The sequence below is a fragment of the Ipomoea nil genome, unplaced genomic scaffold (assembly GCF_001879475.1).
Source record: "Ipomoea nil cultivar Tokyo-kokei standard unplaced genomic scaffold, Asagao_1.1 scaffold1262, whole genome shotgun sequence".
NCBI classification, from domain to species: Eukaryota; Viridiplantae; Streptophyta; class Magnoliopsida; order Solanales; family Convolvulaceae; genus Ipomoea; species Ipomoea nil.
In genome coordinates this window covers 863,003-880,739 of record NW_017617690.1, presented here as the reverse complement: position 1 = coordinate 880,739, position 17,737 = coordinate 863,003, and the positions used below count along the sequence as shown (strand labels likewise).

The following is a 17,737-nucleotide window of genomic DNA, read 5'->3' as shown; positions in this document are numbered from 1 at the left end:
TTTATTATTAAGTTTTAAATGTCTTGAAAATCAGGGGTGTTACAGTTGGTATCAGAGCCTAAGTTTGACCCTAGGAAAAGACTCTTAAGACCGGACTTTAGGACGTTAGGCTTAAACTCTAAGTACCTAGGAACATAGGGCCCAGGAATCTTAGGACGCGCAGTGAGATTGTGAGACCTACACATAACTTCCCTACACGTTGCCCTTCCCCATTCTAAAAAACCCTTCCCCACTTATCACTTCACCAGAAGTGCATCGAACTCTAACTTAACATTCTTATAAACACTGACCAGAAAGACGATAGCATGGCACCGAACAAAAGGCAATCAAGGACTCCGGAACCCGCCACTAATGACCCCTTAACCCAAACTCTACAGCAACTAACACAGGTCGCACAGGCACTAAGTGACGCGGCCCTTCGCAACAACAGACCCCACCGCCTCTATCAAACGCAAACTCGGACGTCGTCCGACAAGTCTCGAATCACCGACCACCCACGTTTTCGGGAGAAGAGGATCCCGCAGTCCTAGAAGAATGGATCCGGACGCTTGATAAGATTTTTGGAGTAGTGGAATGCCCAGAGGAACGCCGCGTAGAGATAGCCTCGTTCTACTTCGGACACGAGGCCGACCTCTGGTGGATCCACGAGGGGCCCACTTATCAACAAGAACCGGGATTCAATTGGGAGAACCTCAAGACACAACTACGAGAGAGATTCTATCCAACCCACGTAAAAGCATCCATGTACGAAGAGTTCCTTCATCTAAAACAAGGAACGGCCACCGTCATGGAATACCATAAGCGATTCCTAGAGCTGGCACGCTTCGCGCCAGAGCTAGTCCCCACCGAAGTAACCAAGATAGAGAGATTCGTGTCAGGCCTCAACTTCGAAGCTCGAAAGACGCTAGTGGTAAGCAGACCTCGAACCCTCCACGAGGCTTACTCCAGTGCCGCGAATCTCTATCGAATCCAACTGCTCCAACGCGGAGTTCAGGAACAAATACGAAGAAGAAACACTGGAAGTGGGGCACCGCCGATAAAGAGGACGAGAAACGACGCCGGCACCAGGTCGAACAACCCGACCAACCAAAGACCGCCCCTGGGAAACAACGAAGCTAATCCAAGAGGTTTCCCTTGCCCAAGATGCAACAAAAGCCACAGGGGCAAGGATTGCGCGGGCAACCCCTGGCGATGCTTCAACTGCGGGGAGGAAGGACACAAGGCCTTCCAGTGCACTCAACCCCAAAGACCACGCCCCACCACCGTGGGTCAACACGGGGGCACCGGCCATCAAGGGAGTTACGGTGCTCCCGGGAAGGTATTCGTCATGAGCCAAACGCAAGCCGACCTCGGAAACGAAGAAGGCCTAGGAGGGGAAAACCCAATCCCTGAAGACGAGGACCATACGGACCCCACCGATGAAAACCCCGAAAGCGAATTCTGTCTAGGATAAGCCATCACCCCCTTGTAACCACCCCCTATATCGTATAGACGACTTATTTAGTTTAATTACTTCGGGAGCAATATGTCTACTTAGCTTAGCTACTTAGAAAGTATTATGAATAAAGATTCCTTTTCGTTCAAATTCCAATTCCACTACGAGGGTAAAAAGTTATGCCATCCACCCAACCCTTCCTCACTAAAAGACGAAACAAGGAAAAGGACAAAAATTCACCTCATCAAGGAATGACTAATGTTACCATTAGGAATGGAACCTTAAACCTCTCAACTACAAGTTAAAGCTTTAACCACTAAGCCATGAATGTTTCTTGAAACCATAAGGGAACACCCTCTTAATAAACCCCTCCAAAACCCTTAAACCCACAAAATCCCCAAATCAAAAACCCTTCTTCTACCTTCTTCTTCTTCTTCTTCTTCTTTTTCTTCTTCTTCTCTCTCTCTCTTCCCCCACACCCCCTCCCTCTCGCGTACCCCACTGCCCCACCACAGCCACCATCTCCCACCGACGCCGCCACCGCCCGGACGCACCCCGGCCTCGCCGCCGTCCAGACCGAGCCGCCGGAGACCGCCCGCCAACCGCCCGGGGTTCGCCCAGCCGAGACCCGCTGCCACCTCCACCCGAACGCCACTCCCACGCCACCTTCCCCTCGTCGTGAACCCCGCCTCGCCGCCGCCTCCCCCGCAATCGGAAGACGCCGCCTCATCACCCGCCGGAAAAACGCACCGGAGCTGCCCACCTCGCCGGAAATCTCGCCGGAAACCTCGCCGGAAAATTCACCGGAAAAGTACCACCTATCGCGATGCCAAAGAAGCCTCTCGGAATCCGCACCCCGGAGTGGAACAGTGCCGATTACACCGTGATCGGAGGTAAAGCACTTGAACCCGACCAATTTTCTCCGGAATTGGTTGATATGCTTAAATACCAAGGCCTTTTAGATACTTATCTCGCCATCAAAGGGGACACATACCCCGAATTGGTAAAGGAATTCTATCAACACCTTCTAGCCACCAAATGGGGTGACAAGGTAGAAATCACCACCAAAGTCCGCGGCAAGGAAATTGTGCTTTCCGAAGGCCGTTTGGCCAAGCTCTTGAAATTGACCCTCACGGGTGTGTCCGACTATGACCGGAAAGGGTGGATTGACACCCAAACTACGGGATACAAGGACTATCTCGGGTACTTACTCGGGAAAGAGGATGGGTTCACCTCGGCCACCCGACCACACCGGAAATGGCTATCGGCGGAGCAAAAGATATTGGTTATGATTGTAACCGATAGCCTCTTGCCCACCAATAATAAGAGCAAGGATGTGGGGAGCTTGGAGTGTGCCTTTGCATACCTCCTAAAACACAAAATCAAGTTCAACTTGCCGGCCCTCATGCTCAAGCACATGGAATTCTGTAAAACGAACAACCGGCTTAGCCTACCATACGGGATGATCCTAAGTTGGATTATGGAGAAAAAGGGGGTGGATCTAAGCCACACCGAGGTCAAGACCCCCAATGGTATGGTTTTCAATGCCCAAAACCTTCGCCGCAACGACATCTACTACACCGAGGGAGGACACTATCTCACCCTCGAAGAAATTTGCCAAAAACCCGAGGTGGAACGTAGAGAATTGGTTGATCGGTTGGACATCTCCAACAAAAAGCTCAAGCGGGCCATGCAAGATTGCGGAGGCACGGAAGAAAATGAGGAACAGGAGGAGGATGACGAGCCCGACCCGACAGTGCAACCACGATCCGGAAGGGACCCGAGGGATCAAAACGAGAGCTCGGTCAATGAGCGCATTCTCGCACAACTCAACCGGCAAAACCAAATCATGGAAGAAGGGTTCTCATCCTTGATTCGCACCACACGCGCACTCGATCAGAGGGTGGCAGCGATCGAGGCCGCCTTGGGCACTCGTGGGGCGCCCAGTTCCAGCGCAGGAAACCGAGGTACACCCATAACTTCTCTATCACAACGCCACCAAAAGTACAGCCTACCCCAAACTAAGACAAACGTAGGGCCACACTCCTACCCAGGAGGCCGAACTACGAGATGTCTAAGGGTGAAAGGGTGGACTATGACACCGGGCTTCGGGGACGAAGCCCCTTGTAAGGGGGGGAGAGTGTAACACCCCGTGTTACGGCCTTTAATCCTGGATTAATTATTTAATTAATCCCGCTAATAATAATTAAATATGATTAATTATGTTAAGTTCCCCTTTAATTAATTAATAGGGTCCACCGTAAACCATGGACCCTTGCCTAAAATTAGAGGCTTAAGCCTATTAGGAATAAGGATAGTAAACCTTTTACTATTCAAATCCTAATTAGGAATCCTAGATCTAGTTATGTATTAGGAATAAAGGAAGTAGGCCTTTTACTATTCAGATTGTGATTAGGATCCGCTTTAATTAATATGGACCCTTATCCCTAAAGCAAGTCCCTGAATCCTATAAGGAATAGAATTAGTAAACCCATACCATTCAGGCCCTAATTAGGAGTCTTAAATGTATAAATAGGGAACTTAGGAGACACCCGGAACCCTCCCACACGCCTAGACGCCCCATCACCCCAAGAGAGCTCCAAGAATTCTCTTAGAAGAAATCAAGAAAGCAAGAAAGCTTAAAGAAAGATCCTTCATAGCCAAGGAATTAATTAAGGCTAAGAGGTAACCCATGTCTCAACAAAACCTATTTTCATAGCTATGATTTCCCCTTAGGGTTTCCCCCATATTGTTGTAAATGGCGATTGATGATGATTATTATTGATGTCGATATAATGATTCCATGAGGAATCTTGATAATCTTGATATTGGGAGTTTCTTGATAATTATGATATTCTTGATGATTAATTGGGGTTTTGATGATTACGTGTTGTTCTTGATGATTATGATGTTTTGATGATTAATTGGTATCCTTGATGACTATGTGTTGTTCCTACCGAATCTTGCAATAAGAAGACGAATTGTATTCTTCTTGATATAAAAGTGATTAGAACCCTAGGTTGTATCGTATGATATTATTCTTGGATTATCGGGTGGGGAAATCGCATGTTTGGGTGTTGATTATGATTAGAAAAGCATGATAGGTTATGTGCCGTTCGTTTACCGTATTTGATCCGTTAATTGTCTATGTGTTGTCGTTAATTACGTTGAAAAGTGTCTAAGCATGGTTTCGGGTTCCACATCGGTTCCCGGGGCGAAAAGTGATGAAAAGAGTCAGTGGGGGGTAGGTGGGGGTAGGGGACCCGCCACCTACCCGCGGCGTTCACGGGCAGCTCCGGCAGCGGGCAGCCGGCGGGCGGGCAGCTGCCCGCCGGGCACCCGCTGCCCGGAACAGCGTTACCGGCGGGCAGCCGGCGGGTGGACCCCCCACCCATCGGCTACCCGCTGGAATCTTCCCCCCTCGGGACCCCGGCTTCCCCGTTTGATGTTTCCCCGATCCCTGTGGTGTCCCAACGGACCCCGTTTGTCGTGCCTATGTCTAGTTTGATATTTCGGGTACCGTCCGTAGGTTTATGAGTCTATTATATTGCATGCTAGTTGAATTGGTATCCCGTTGACCTAGGTGGAAGAAGTATGAACCCCTTAGGACTATTCTTAGTACGTGATGGATCACGCATAAGGTTGTTATACGCTTTATCCCCCTTCCCAATGTGTAATGTGGGCTGCATGTGCTTGCTATGTGTTATGTGTGCGTTTTACCCCAATTCGGTTGCGATCGGATTGGTTATCCTGAGCTGCGGTTCAGAAGCCGGCTATGGTCAGATGGGAATTCCTGGCTGTAGTCGGATGACGGTATCCTGGGCTGCGGTCCAGAAGCTGGTTGTAGTCAGATGGGAATTCCTGGCTGCAATCAGGTGACATCTTTCCTGAGCTGCGGTTCAGAGGCTGGCTGTAGTCAGATGGGAATTCCTGGCTACAGTCAGACGACATGCTCTCTTGGGCTGCGGTCCACTGTTTGGTTGCGATCAAACATTATGATGAGCTGCGGTTCATCGGTCGGTTGCGATCGACACCTCCGTGTTGCGATACGGGGCAGGGTGCTGCGGGGCCGTGTCAGAGCTATATGCGCTGACCCTCATGTATGGGCATGCGATTGGTCCTGTGGCGCCAACAAAGTGTGTTATGTGTTGTGATATGGATGAGTTGTGATTATGAGTGTCTTGGGGAATGTGACTATGGGATTTATATTGGGGATTATTCATGTTGGGTTATGATCATTGTTTATGCTTTGCCTTATTTGCCTTATCTGTTATGAACTGCTTATGACTGTTATAACTGTTGCTTGTGTCTGGCCTTATCTGTCGAGTCATCCCCGGTTTTAAAGCTAGAGTTCGTAGGATATATCTTCATGCTCAAAATGGTTTTTGTATATCTATATATATATTGCTATACGTATTGTATTTCAACGCGTTGGAGTGGGTTACCAGCATCTCTCGCTGAACAGATATATTTGACTTTCAGGCACAGAGGATTAGAGCACTGGAGCGCGCTAGAATTGGAGCGTAGAAGTAGTATAGTTTCCCTTTCGGCCTGCGTGCCATGTTATGCATTCATGTTTTCGGAGGATAGTAGTTAGACAGCCTGTGCACCTGGGTTCTCTAGCCCCGGTGTGGCATAGCACCCCGTACACTTATGTTACGCTCTGGGATTTAATGAGATGTTACCTTTATTATTAAGTTTTAAATGTCTTGAAAATCAGGGGTGTTACAGCAGCATAAAACTAAAGGGATTCTGGATTATGTGCATTATGATGTTTGGGGACCTACCAGGGAACCTTCAATGGGTGGCTCTTGATATTATGTTACATTTACTGACGATTTTTCTAGGAAAGTCTGGGGGTATTTCTTGAAACATAGATCTAAAGTGTTTGAGAAATTTAAGTTGTGGAAAGCTGAGGTTGAGAACCAGACTGGAAGAAAAATCAAGTACTTGAGGTCTGACAACGGGACAGAATATACTGAGAAAGAATTCAGAAATTCTATGCAGAACATGGAATTCAAAGGCACTATACAGTGCGTAAGACACCACAACAGAATGGTGTTGCTGAGCGGCTGAATAGAACCATTGCTGAGAGAGCAAGGTGTCTCAGATTAAATGTTGGGCTCTCTAAGTGTTTTTGGGCAGAAGCAGTGAACATGGCATGTTACTTGATCAATAGATCACCACGGACATCACTTGGTGGCAAGGTTCTAGAGGAGGTTTGGTTAGGTAATCCAGTAAGTTTTGATCACTTACAAATTTTTGGTTGTCCTAGCTATGTTCTTATTCCAGGTGATGAGAGATCAAAGTTAGATCCCAAGTCAAAGATGTGCATCTTTTTGGGTTACAAGAAAGGTGTAAAAGGATATAAGTTTTGGGATCCTGCAACCAAAAAGGTGGTGATTAGCAGAGATGCAGTGTTTGATGATAATTTCATGTTCCAGCAAAAGAAAGAAGATACACTAGTTGATGGTTCTAGCACAGTAGAAGTGGATGTAGATCGTGTACCTTTGAGTGAGAAAGTAGTTAATCCACCTACGATTGAGACTCGAGAAGTTGCAGATTCTACATCTGCAGCAAGTTCGAGTTCAGAAAATTTACAAGATTACAGTTTGGCTAGAGATAGACCGAGACGCACCAATGTCAAACCACCTAGTAGGTATGGGTTTGAGGATATGGTTTCTTTTGCACTTCTTGTTTCTAATAATGATCCAGTTACCTTTCAAGAGGCTATTTCTAGCCAGGAGAAAGATAAATGGATGGCAGGTATGATTGAGGAGATGGAGTCTTTACATTAGAATCATACTTGGGAGTTAGCTCAACTTCCTTAAGGAAAGAAGGCTATAGGGTCCAAGTGGGTCTATAGGAAGAAGCCACCAATATCAGAAAAAAGAAGGGGAAAGGTTTAAGGCTAGGTTAGTTGCGAAGGGGTTTTCTCAACAGAAGGGGATAGAATGATAGATTATGATGAGGTTTTCTCTCCTGTTGTTAGATATACTTCTATCAGATTAGTACTTTCTTTGGTAGCCATTTGGGATTTGCATTTGGAACAAATGGATGTGAAAACTGCTTTTCTACATGGTGATCTAGATGAACAAATTTACATGAAGCAACCTGAAGGGTTTGTTAAACCCGGAGGTGAGCATCTGGTTTGTCGACTCAAGAGGTCTTTGTATGGGCTGAAACAGGCTCTACGACAGTGGTACAAGCGGTTCGATGCTTACATGATTCCAATTGACTATACACGTTGTGAGTATGATTGTTGTGTCTATGTTAAAAGCCTTGGTGATGGTTCTTTTATTTTTCTGTTACTGTATGTGGATGATATGTTGATTGCTGCTAAGAGTATGAATGATATTACTGCATTGAAAGTGTTGTTGGGTCAGGAATTTGATATGAAGGACTTAGGAGTTGCACAGAAAATTCTTGGCATGGAAATTCACAGGGATAGAGGTGCAAGAAAGTTGTGGCTAACTCAACAGAGTTATATAGAGAAAATTCTTGACAGGTTTGGGATGAGTAAGTCTAAACCGGTTAGTACCCCTTTGGCTAACCATTTTAAACTCTCATCTAGTCGGTGTCCTCAAACAGTTAGTGAGATTGAAAATATGGCAAAGGTTCCTTATGCTAGTGCAGTTGGCTGTTTAATGTATGTAATGGTTTGTACTCGACCTGATTTGGCTCATGCTGTTAGCCAAGTTAGTAAGTACATGTCTAAACCTGGGAAGCAGCATTGGGAGGCAGTTAAATGGACTCTTCGGTACTTAAGGGGCACTATGAAGCATGGTATTGTATTTGGGAGTCAACAGAATGAGCATGTACTCATGGGATATGTGGATTCTGATTATGCTGGTGACATGGATAATAGACGTTCTACAACAGGGTATGTTTTTACTCTTGGGGGTGGTCCTATTTGCTGGAGATCATCAGTTCAGTCTATTGTAGCTTTGTCTACAACTGAAGCAGAATACATGGCTGTGACTGAGGCAGCTAAAGACGCTTTGTGGCTTTCAGGTTTGATTAAGGAGTTGGGTATTGATCAAGATGGAGTTCAATTACACTGTGACAATCAAAGTGCCATTTTCTTAGCTAAAAATCAAGTATACCATGCCATAACCAAACATATTGATGTAAGGTTGCATAAGGTCAGAGAGTTGGTTGTTTCTGGTGAGATTTTGTTGCAGAAAATTCATACAAGTGAGAATGCAGCAGACATGTTGACAAAGGCAGTTACTAGTGACAAGTTCAAACATTGTTTGGACTTTTTGGGTGTTTCCAGATGTTAAATGAACATGGTGGTCCTAATCCAGGGAGGCTATGAGATGAGTTTTTTCTCCTAAAGGGCTTATTTGCGAAGGTGGAGATGGTTAGATAAGTATTTTCTCCTAAAGGGCATATTCGCCAAGGTGGAGATTTGTTGAGTTATCTTTTCTCCTAGAGAACATATTCGCCAAGGTGGAGATTTGTTGTGTTTGTCTCATATAAGGATTAGGAATATGAGTTTGTCTCATATAAGGAATAGGAGTGAAAGGGAGATTATATGCCTATAAATATATTGAATGTATCTCATCACCTGGATCACCATCACAAATAATATGAGAATACTTTCACTCCCGTGGATGTAGGCACATTGCCAAACCACGTAAATCTTGTATTCTTTACTTTCAGCCATTATTATTTTTCTTGTTCGAAATTTGTGTAACCTAAGCAAGATTGATTTAACTTGCAGCAATGTAGAGGAGTTACCTAATTCAATTTGCTATTTGGATAACTTGGAAATTATATACCTTAGAGGATGTCAGTGTCTTTCTAGATTACCTGAAGGGATTGGAAATTTGAATCACCTAAGCGAGATTGATTTAAGTGTAAGCAAAATAGAGGAGTTACCTGATTCAATTTGCTCTTTGAATAACTTGCAAACTCTAAATCTTTATAGATGTGAGCGTCTTTCTAGATTACCTGAAGGGATTGGACATTTGCGTCACCTACGCGAGATTAATTTAAGTGAGAGCAAAGTAGATGACTTACCCGATTCAATTTGCTCTTTGGATAACTTGGAAATTCTAAACTTTCGAGAATGTAAGTGTCTTTCTAGACTTCCTGAAGGGATTGGAAATTTGCATCACCTAAGCAAGATTGATTTAAGTTGGAGCAAAGTAGAGGAGTTACCTGATTCAATTTGCTATTTGGATAACTTGCAAACTGTAAATCTTTGGGGGTGTAAGTGTCTTTCTAGACTACCTGAAGGGATTGGAAATTTGTGTCAATTAAGGTTGATTGATCTAACTATGACCGGAGTAGAGGAGTTACCTGATTCAATTTGCTCTTTGGATAATTTGAAGACTCTAAATCTTCAAAGATGTGAGTGTCTTTCTAGACTACCTGAAGGGATTGGAAATTTGCATCACCTCAGCGAGATTGATTTAAGTGAGAGCAAAGTAGAGGAGTTACCTGATTCAATTTGCTCTTTGAATAATTTGCAAACTCTAAATCTTTATGGATGTGAGCGTCTTTCTAGACTACCTGAAGGGATTGGAAATTTGCGTCACCTACGCGAGATTTGTTTAAGTGAGTGCAAAGTAGAGGAGTTACCTGATTCAATTTGCTCTTTGGATAACTTGGAAATTCTAGTCCTCCAAGGATGTGAGTGTCTTTCTAGACTTCCTGAAGGGATCGGAAATTTGCATCACCTAAGCGAGATTGATTTAACGGGTTCCAAAGTAGAGGAGTTACCTTATTCAATTTGCTCTTTGGATAACTTGCAAGTTCTAGTTCTTGACGATTGTGAGTGTCTTTCTAAACTAACTGAAGGGATTGGAAATTTGCGTCAATTAAGGTGGATTTCTTTAAGAGGCTGCAAAAAAGTAGTGGAGTTATCGGATTCAATTTGCTCTTTGGATTACTTGGAAAGTATAAATCTGGAAAGATGTGAGTGTCTTTCTAGACTCCCTGAACGGATCGGAAATTTGCGTTGCCTTAGGATGATTGATTTAAGTAGGAGCAAAGTTGAGGAGTTACCTGATTCAATTTGCTCTTTGAATAACTTGCAAACTCTAGATCTTAAAGGATGTGAATGTCTTTCTAGACTCCCTGAAGGTATTGAAAATTTCCATCAGTTATGGTTGACTGATTTAAGAGGGTGTAAAGTAGAGTTACCTGATTCAATTAACTCCTTGAACAACTTGGAAATTCGAGTTGGCGAACGGGGCGATCTATCTGAATAATGCAGCACTTTGAGGGGCCAGCAAACACACACATTAATGGAGGCGCCGGCGGTGTTGCTCCCTCGCTGGCTGCATGCATGCCCTCATGTAAACTTCTACTACTGTACCATTATATTATATTGTTTCCTCAACACATTCATTTCTTCATCATTTAATTTTTTTATGCACTTCTACTCTGCATTGCATTCATGGATCTGATCTATATATTTATATAAATCATTTTCAACACATTATTGGTTAACAAACTGTGAATTGAAGCTACCCATTCTTGCTTTGCTTAGCTTCAAGTTTGTATGTGCAGGCGACTTATTTATGGTTTGATCTTGACAGGGTTTTGTAGAATATTATTCTTCTTTTTCAAATGACATCCAAACCATCACTCAATTGAAGTGTGTATGTTGCTTACACACAGAATATTTTAAGCTGTTGCAATACACAACATGCTGCTATTCTGATCTTTTACAAAACTTGCAGTGTATAGCTTTTATATCATCTTCTAACAACGTTTTATTTTATTTATATAGATATGGCAGCTTAGCTTAAAAGAAATAGAGAGAGTAAATCACAATCTGGCATGTCTCAAAAGAGTTTTACTATATGTACTCCCTAATCTTATTTCCTAAATTTTACTTCTTAATGTGGCGAGTTCTGATAAGCTATTTTTTTCATGTGGGTCCCAATACAAATGGCTAGATCAAGAGTTTTGTTGTGGAGTACAAGCTGAGAGTACAAAATGAGAGTACACATAGCATTTTCCATCTCAAAAACACCATCATTATATTATTGCATGCATTAATTGAAGGCTCGGACGAAGCAAGTACACATGTTAGGGAAACACTGCGTAATAATGAAGTCCCTAGGCAATTGGTAGATCATTCCTTCCTTCCTTCATTCCTTGTTACTTTATTTGTCAAACATTACATTATTTTTTGTCGTAAATAACGTTGATGTCTAAATATATTGTCATTTTGAAATTTAGTATGTATATTTGATAAGTGTTAATTCTTAGTATTTTTATGTGCATAATTAATATCAAACTCATATGATTTCGTGTTAATTGGAAGCTAAGTCACTTTGCACATGAATTCTTTGAAGGGCTTACATATATAGAATTTTGATAATGTAGCTGAGTATTTGGGAGAATCTGCGAGTTTCGGTTCACCAGGACCTTTTGGGAGCGTTATGCCATGGAACCGTGTTTACCATTCATGGTGAACACGGTTCCAACGGTGGTAGTACACCGTTATCTTTTTTTTTTTTTTTTCTTAATTAATTGCGTGACTTTTCTTCTTCATTTTCACATTTTGCGGTTTCACTTTAATTTGAGGTGAACAATGATTTCGGACATTCATAAATTATGAATTCATGTCTGCACATTCACTTTGGAACCATGCCTACACATTCCCGTCCGAAATCACGGACATTCATAAATTATGAATCCATGCCTGCACATTCACTTTGGAACCATGCCTACACATTCACTTTGGAACCATGAGATTATGAATTTTCTGTTATGAGATTATGAATTTGTTAGACTAAAATATCACATGCACCATATAATATGTGATTACAGGATCGACTAACCTCCAGCCATAGTCTTCTTGTTACGGTTGAGCGATCCGGACTGCTGCAGAGATAACGAGTATTTTGTCTCTCACTTTACTCAGCTCTCTCTAGATGGTGTATGAGGTATGTAATGTGAGCAGTGAGAGGACTAGTGACCTTATATAACCACTGGCCATCATTGTGGTTGATTGTCTTTAGGTCTCCTAAACCCTAACTAGACTCCTAATCATAATGGTAGTCTAATTGTTAGGTTATTAGTGTTGTACCACATATCAAATACTGAATATTATCATAAATTATCCTAATGTTATAATAATAGTAACGGATAAACGTTACATTCTCCCACTTGGTGCAAGCACTACCACTCAATAACAGAAAAACACCAACCATAGTGATATGTTCTCATTAGCACGAGTAGTATCCATTATGATCAAATGCAAACTGCCAATGAGCACTTAATTAGGAAACAAAACCCAACGAAATAAACCCTATGTTTATTCCAAGTCCCTGAAGTACATTTTCTCATCAATATGAAGCAAATGAATGTGTACACACTTAATTGAGAAAATGTCTGAATGCCAAAGAATTTTATTGAAACTGAATGTATATACAAATTACAAAGTAGATGAAAGTCTCATTTTCTAAACCAAATCCTTGAATTTAACTGAAGGCATGCATTTAGTCAAGGGATCTGCTAACACCAACCCAGTATTAATGTGTTCAAAGAATAGAACTTTATTTTTGACACACTTCCTAATTGCTAAGAACTTGATGTCGATGTACTTAATTCGACTCCCACTTTTGTGGTCTTAGCTAGGAAGACTGCAGCTGAGTTGTCACAGTAGACTTTCAATGGCTTAGATATAGAATCCATAATTCTAAGCCCAGAGATAAAATTCTTTAGCCAAACACCCTATGAAGTTGCCTCGAAACTGGAAACGAACTCGGCTTCCATGGTAGAAGTAGCTATTAAGGACTGTTTAACACTTCTCCATGAGATAGCCCCACTGGCCATAATAAAGACGCACCCTAAAGTTGATTTTTGAGAATCAACACAGCCAGCAAAGTCCGCGTCTGAATAACCGACAAGATCTAAATTGTCCGTCTGCCTAAACCCAAACTTGTACAGACTCGAATATATCCAAGACATCCAACAAGGGATGTTCTCCATGGATTCTTTCTCTAAACCATTTTTCGGACACTGGTCCAAACTGAATTTTTCCCCCTTAGCTATGGGAGCAACGTCAGATGAACAATTTTACACATGAAATCTCTCTAAAACTTTGTTTATATAGGTTTCTTGAGATAAACCCAGTATACCCCGGGACCTATCTCTACGAATTTTAATGCCGATAACGTAAGAGGCATCACCCATATTCTTCATATCAAAGTTCATAGAAAGAAATTGTTTCACGAAGCATCCCCTTATCATTGGTGGCAAGTAAGATGTCATCCACATATAAAACAAGGAAACAAATTTTACTCCCACTCACCTTCTGGTATATACAGTTATCTGAGGGATTTTCAACAAAACCAAATGAAGAAATTACCCCATTGAACTTGATGTACCATTGACGGGAGGCTTGTTTTAAACCGTATATGGATTTCTTAAGCTTACATACTAAATGCTCACCACCCCTAGAAGAGAAACCTTCAGGTTGTTTCATATAAACCTCCTCTTCTAGATCACCATTTAGGAAAGCGGTTTTCACATCCATTTGTTGCAACTCAAGATTAAAATGTGCAACTAATGCCAGAATGATCCGAAGTGAATCTTTCTTTGATACAGGAGAAAATGTCTCATTGTAATCGATTCCTTCTTTTTTAGTAAATCCCTTGGCAACAAGCCGGGCCTTGTATCTCTTAATGTTGCCTAATGAGTTTCTTTTAGCCTTAAAGACCCATTTGCAACAAACGGCCTTGGCCCCATTAGGCAACTCCACAAGATCCCAAACTTCATTGTCCTTCATGGAATTCATTTCATCTTTCATGGCTTCTAACCATAAGTCAGACTGTGCACAATTTGTGGCTCGAGAGAATGTTTCAGAATCATTTTCTGCCCCTATGTCAGATTCTTGTAGATACGAAACATAATAACTAGGACCTGTTGATCGCCTTATCCGAGTAAACCGTCTTAATGTTGGACCTCCACCGCCTTGCACAGGCTGCAGGTCAACTACCTCTTCAGGAACTGGTAGCAGTTCTTGAATTGGTTCAGTCTGCATCGGCTCAGAATCTTGTTGTATATCCTGAGTTGGTTCAACCATTGGTTCGAAATCTAGTTCAGGCGGTTGCTGTAAGTCCTGAAATGGTTCTTCCAAAGGTTGATCCTCAACAGTTTGTGGAACCTCAACGGTAGGTGGTATATCTGCAGGCATAACTAAAGGAGCACTGCGGATAAGTACAACCCCACCAGATGACGTAGAAGGTTGAGAGTCAATATGATCGAAGGAAGGAACTAAGTCCTTAAACCGATCACTCCCACTAATCAAGTCATCTTCAAGAAATTTAGCATTCCTTGATTCCACTATCCTAGTAGTATGAGATGGACAATAGAATCTATAACCCTTAGAAGATTGTGCATATCCAATAAAGAAAGCACTAATCGTCCTTGGATCAAGTTTCTTCTCGTGTGGGTTATATATCCTCACCTCAGACGGACATCCCTAAACACGTATATGTTGCAAACTCGATTTCCAACCTTTAAATAACTCAAACGGTGTCTTAGAGACAGCCTTGGTTGGAACACGGTTTAATATATACGTTTCCGTCTTAAGTGCTTCATCCCACAACGGCTTAGGAAGCTTAGAGTTGCTAAGCATACTCCACACCATATCCAGAAAGGTCCAGTTTCTTCTTTCAGCTATACCATTTTGGTCAGGAGAACCAGGCATGGTGTATTGGGCAACAATCCCATGCTCTTGAAGAAACTTAGCAAATGGACCAGGTGCTTGTCCATTCTCAGTATATCTACCATAGTATTCACCACCCGTATCAGACCTAACTATGTGTATTTTCCTGTTACATTGGTTTTCAACTTCAGCTTTAAATGACTTAAAGGCATCCAATGCTTCATGTTTATGATGAAGTAAATACACATAGGAAAAACTTGAGAAGTCATCAATAAAGGTGGTGAAATATTTCTGACCAGGTATTGTCATATCAGGACAACATATGTCAGTATGAATAATTTCCAACAACGTTGTACTTCTATTGGCACCTTTCTTTGACTTGTTTGTCTGCTTACCCTTATGCAGTCAAGGCAAGTCTCAAAGTCAGTATAGTCTAGAGTAAAATGTACTCCATCCTTTACTAACCTTTTAATACGCTCAAGGGAGATATGACATAATCTCCGATGCCACAACATTGAGGAATTGTCGTTAATACTACACCGTTTGGTGCCGTTTTGAACATGTAAAGAATTGTAAACTGAATAATTCTTTAATTTAAGAAGGAAAAGACCATTAGACAATGTACCAGTACCAACACAAGTAGAATAACGAAATAACTTGATATTATTGGTATTAAATTCAAAAGAATATCCGAAGGGTACAAGTCTAGATACTGAAACTAAGTTCCTAGAAAAACTAGGAACATAAAATGTCTTTTCTAACGTCATTACAAAACCATTGTCTAAAATTAAATTGCAAACTTCGACAGCTTCGACTGGTGACGCAATCTTGTTTCCAGAGAAGATGCTACACTCAATTCCCGTTGGTTGTCTCAATTTTGTCAAATCCTGCAAAGAGTTTGCAATGTGGATTGTTGAACCAGAGTCAACCCACCAAGAATTAGTATTAACTTCTGACATATTAGATTCGAAACAAACAAAAGAAGATGGAACATACCCAAGCTTAGCCACAAGCCTTTGTTCCTCCATTGCACACATGGTTATCAACTCATTGATAGACCAGTCCTCTTTATGTGTGATGTAGGAAATCTTAAAAGGATTGTACTCCTGAGGGAGGGTATCAAGTGCAAAAAACACCAAATAATCATCTGGTAGAATGATTTCCAACTCCTTTAATTGAGCCGCAATATCCCTGAGTTGCATAATGTGTTCACGCGTTCCCTAGCTTGACAGTGGAAAGACGCAAATTTCTCAACTTCATGATTGGAGTCATTGCCAAAACTTTCTTTGATTCAATGAAGTTATCATCGATAGCTTTGAGCAAGGGTTTCGCTTTCTTAATGTCCTCAAAGCAAAAACGAATTTTTCTAGAAATTCTTGACTTAATGAAGAGCACACATAATCCATTGGATTTCTCCCATTGTGCGCGAAGCTGCTTGGCTTCGCCAGTGCTTTCTTCAGTAACCTCAGGGGGTTCCTCATTGAGAACAGCGTAATCCAACTCTAATAATCTTAATTGCAAGAGAATAGCATCTTTCCACTCTTTGTAGTTATCTTCATTAAGGATTGGAACATTAATTTGTGTTTGGGTGACAGGATGAGTTGCTGTAAAGAATAATAATTAATGCTTGGTTAGAATTTTCGAGGCACAAAAAATTAGAGAGAGATACTGAAGTACATAATATTACCAATGTAAAATTATGCGAAAGATAAATTCAGATGCCATAAAAATTGCCTGTGGGCTAAATTTTTACGCATAATGAATTTACCAAAACTGAATGGTGGAAACGGAATGGGTGCGATTTTAATTTTTTTCCACCCTTAATGACAAAACTACCAAAACTATATGCCGATACATAATCCCTGTGGGCAAATTATGATCATAGTATGGTATTTCATCCTAATTAACCCTACAAATATAACAAAATTGCCTGTGGGCTAAATTTTACCATATAACGCAGAGTGAATTACAATATTCTTGCATTTAACTTTATGTGAGTAAAACTTAATATGTAATTTTGGAAAAATTAAAGATGCTGTGGCTACTCTTTAATTAACCAAAGAACATAATCACATTAGCAAGAAAACCTAATAAACAAACAGATTAAACCAAAATATGATAGACAATCTTTAGGTATACTCCCAGGAAAGTTGGTCGAGACGAAGCTCGGTTAAATACCAACTCCTTAGACAGAGTAGCGTCGCAAGGGGACTAGTAGCAACAAGGCTTTTAAGCCAGGGCCATAGAACTGGTATTCCTCCCCAAGAAACTTCCCTAATTCATGTGTTCTCATTTTTTGAAGTAAAATCGTTTGAGAGATCTAAAGAGTAGTTTCACCTATGGATAAGGCTTGTTTATGTACTTTATGTGCTTTAGGAACTTTATAAGAGCACGAATGGAGTAATAACTGAAGAGTGAGTAATAATATGCATAATCTAACCTGAAAGACACAAATTCACCTAAAGGCACTCAATCATGCATAATCAGCATATAATTCAGACCTAAAAGGCTCTAAATTTTTCTTAATGAGCATGCTTTTCTACAGGCATAATTATAACAGTCAAATAATTATTGCAATAAAGACATAAATAGCATGCTCAGATTATGCACATTACTCACAAATACTCCACAATTAAATTGTAACACTTAATACAATTTAA

General features: G+C 41.5%; 1 protein-coding gene, 3 long non-coding RNA genes and 1 pseudogene across 4 annotated transcripts in view; 3 read left to right on the top strand and 2 right to left on the bottom strand.

The window, feature by feature from the left end:
- LOC109184475 (probable protein phosphatase 2C 27) overlaps positions 1–11,244 on the top strand; it is a 25,574-nt gene extending 14,330 nt beyond the window's left edge. The window contains exon 3 of the transcript XR_002054778.1: positions 11,198–11,244. The gene's annotated coding sequence lies outside the window, so the exon portion shown is untranslated. The remainder of the gene's footprint in view (positions 1–11,197) is intronic.
- The window catches only part of LOC109184440, a 96,390-nt pseudogene that overhangs the window by 17,873 nt on the left and 60,780 nt on the right, over positions 1–17,737 (top strand).
- LOC109184478 overlaps positions 9,280–17,737 on the bottom strand; it is a 24,699-nt gene continuing 16,241 nt past the window's right edge. The window contains exons 2-4 of the long non-coding RNA XR_002054782.1: positions 9,746–9,886; positions 9,505–9,604; positions 9,280–9,363 (exon numbers count right to left, since the gene is read on the bottom strand). This is a non-coding gene — a long non-coding RNA (uncharacterized LOC109184478). The remainder of the gene's footprint in view (positions 9,364–9,504; positions 9,605–9,745; positions 9,887–17,737) is intronic.
- The window catches only part of LOC109184484, a 22,552-nt gene continuing 14,729 nt past the window's right edge, over positions 9,915–17,737 (bottom strand). The window contains exon 4 of the long non-coding RNA XR_002054788.1: positions 9,915–9,984. This is a non-coding gene — a long non-coding RNA (uncharacterized LOC109184484). The remainder of the gene's footprint in view (positions 9,985–17,737) is intronic.
- LOC109184487 overlaps positions 11,723–17,737 on the top strand; it is a 7,329-nt gene continuing 1,314 nt past the window's right edge. The window contains exon 1 of the long non-coding RNA XR_002054794.1: positions 11,723–11,781. This is a non-coding gene — a long non-coding RNA (uncharacterized LOC109184487). The remainder of the gene's footprint in view (positions 11,782–17,737) is intronic.